We start from the raw sequence: 3,147 nt of genomic DNA on the forward strand, positions 1-3,147 counted from the left end.
TATTCCGATAGATTTATTCATAGTGTTTTGATTTTTATTTCTCACTGCGCCGTGTCACGTGTTGGTTCCCCTGGCCTTTGTGCCAGGTTAATACAAAGGGTTTACCCTTTAATTTTACCTTTGTTTCCTTTTCGTTGTTGTACCCTTACTGGCCTTTGTAGTAACGCAAACATTGATATGAAGGTTTCAGTCAGTAAACTGTAACACATCACAAGTAAGGAAAATTTCATGGTCAGATTGTTTTATTTGCAAAGGAAATGTCACAGGTTAGCGTGGACCTGTAGGGAAGTGACGCTGATACGGTTTAGAGTTTGCCAGTTACCAGTTACTCTAAACTACTTGACTTAGCAATGAGAGTAATTTTATCACCATCTGCCTCGTCTTCACTCTCGTCTGCTTCTTGTTTACATAATTCATTTCATCAAAATCGTCATCCTCCACTTATTTCTCTATTCAATTCTCTTCCTCTCTTCTATTCTTTTCCAACTCATCCTCTCTCTCTCTCTCTCCTTTTGGTAACTAAACTTTATCTTTCTTACCATTTCTCTTCGGCGATCGTATCCGTCTCACAATATTTCTGTTATCCCTTTTATTGTTCTTGGGTTCTTCTTGTTCACCTGCTTCCTTCGTTTGTTCTTTTCTTTGACTTTGCAGAATCTTTCGCTTTGCTTTTGCAGTTCATTTTATCTGTGGCCCTGTTTTCCTTTTCGCTGCCATTTTGCTGTACATATTTTCTCCTTGGCAGTAGTCCTTGTTTCTCTATTATTTTGTCAAACTTTTTTTTTTCTTCTTCTTCTTTTTTTCTTTTTCTTTCTACACTTCCTTCTATCCTTATCAGTTTTCTTTGATGTTGCTATTTCTCTTGTGTTTCTTATTTTCTCTCGCCTTCATAATATCTTCCGTTTTCTCTTTTCTTTTTCCATTTTATCTCCTCTGTTTCTATTTTATCGTGTCCTTTTTTACTGTTACGATGTACTTTTGCTCTCCTCCCTTCTCCCTCCGCCTTCCTCTTTCTTCTTCCTCTTTCTTCCATTCCATCTCCACCTCTTTCCCCTTCTTCCGTCCCTCCCTGTTCCTTCGATTTTCCTTGCCTCCACTCCCTCCTACATACCTCTTCCTTCACTCTGAACAAGATCTCGACATCTTTTATTTTTAGTTAGCAAATCTTTTTCTTTGCTACTAATACTGAATAGTTGGTTTGTCTAACGAGTCTGATAACTGTGTCTCCTTGGAGCGCTATCGTTAAATGACAGAATTGTTCCCAGAAGCGGTATCAAATGTCCCACTGCATTGATGGAATTAATAGTCCCGATAATGATGTACGCAGGGACATTATGAAAACCGAAATAATATTCTTTAATAATTGGATGTTATGGAATGACCACAGACTCTTCCATACTCACTGGAAAGATATCGTCAACAAGATGACACACTTCGTGGAGATCAGGAATCAAACTCGGGCCTAAAGAAGAGAATATCAGTTGACGACATTCTTCTCATGCATTATCTCCGTCAAAACAGTGACGTCATTCTTGATTTCTGTTATGGTTATGGGAAGATGATTTATAGCACCTGGGGAGGCGATTCACAGCGAGGCTTCCTTGGTTGTAAGCTCACTTGTTTTTCCTTATCAAGAACAGAAACTGTAAAGGATCCCACTCTTAAGAAAATTTTCGTGCCTTCAGTATAAATAACGACAAACTTGAGCCAAAACAAAATATGTAAAGATGTTACTGTTGAGGATCGAGGTTATTAGGACACCTCTGCAGCAGCGTTTCTAAACCTTTTAACTCTTGCGTAAACTTTAAAATAAATGGCATGTCTCAAAGAACCCATGTAAAAAAAAAAAAAAAAAAAAAAAAAAATATATATATATATATATATATATATATGTATGTATATATATACATACATATATATATATCTTTCTCATTTCATTTTGATCGTAATAATAAGTTAGACAGGATGATGTCTATATTACATTATTACACTAACCAAGAATATGTCGTGCGTGTTTAATTATATTACGTATATGAAATGAAATAAAAAACCAAAAGTGCATTAGCTTATCTCACTTGTTCTCGCGGAACCCTTAGGGGCCTTTTGCGGAACCTTAGGGTTCCGGGGAACCCTGGTTTAGAAACGCTGCTCTAGAGTGATACCTGGCGATAGACAGGTTCAGAAGATAATTTGGACACCTGGAGAGTGAGACTTACCTGGACACATCCAGAGTGAAACATTGCGATAAACAAAGCCAGAAGAGTCTGTACAGATATCATGACAGTGAAGCAGAGTGACGAGTTAAACACCGTATGATGACGGAGCCTTTATTTGTACGACGTTTCGTTTATTACAGCTTTTTCGAGTTTTTTCGTACTTGAAAAAGATGTAATAAGCGAAACGTCGTACAAATAAAGGCTCCATCCTCATATGGTGTTTAACTCGTCAGTCTTTTCGGTAACTACTACTTTCATGAAAAGAAAAGTAAAGCAGAGATTAAAACATGCCTCCATTTTTTAAAATCATCTTAATACTGAGTTCTTTTCATCATTAGCCCCTTTCAACCCGGCGTCTTATTCTTAGCTGACTAAAATCGTCTGTTCTTCAAGAAAAAAATGTAATAGAATGTCAGTGGATCGGAGAGGTTAATGAAGGCTAAGAACACATCTTGAGATTCCTATGTTATCAGAATCAAACCCAATTGAAATAAACTCGAAATTCTGTTCGGAGCGTCGTTGAATTGAAATAACCACGTCTGATCAAATACTACATATTTCTTGCGCAGTTTAATCCTAATGCAACGTCTGCTTTGATGTTAGAAAATAAATTTTTGGTCTATGCTTCTGATGTTTTCGGAAGAAATGTGTATCTTTCGATTGAGATTTTTTGTGCTGAATATATCTCAGGCCATTACGTATAATGCGGATAATGATATAGCCTTTTCTATAAAGGAATAACCGTTCGTTTGAGTAATGCGCTTGTAATATCATCTTTCACTTTTTGGCTCTCTCTCTATCTCTCCCTCACCCTCGCTCTCTCTCTCTCTCTCTCTCTCTCTCTCTCTCTCTCTCTCTCTCTCTCTCTCTCTCTCTCTCTCTCTCTCTCTTTCACTCTGTCTTTTTCATTCTCTATCAATGTAATTATCTC

Source organism: Oratosquilla oratoria, chromosome 2, assembly GCF_046742065.1.
Source record: "Oratosquilla oratoria isolate Oo_2021 chromosome 2, ASM4674206v1, whole genome shotgun sequence".
NCBI lineage: Eukaryota > Metazoa > Arthropoda > Malacostraca > Stomatopoda > Squillidae > Oratosquilla > Oratosquilla oratoria.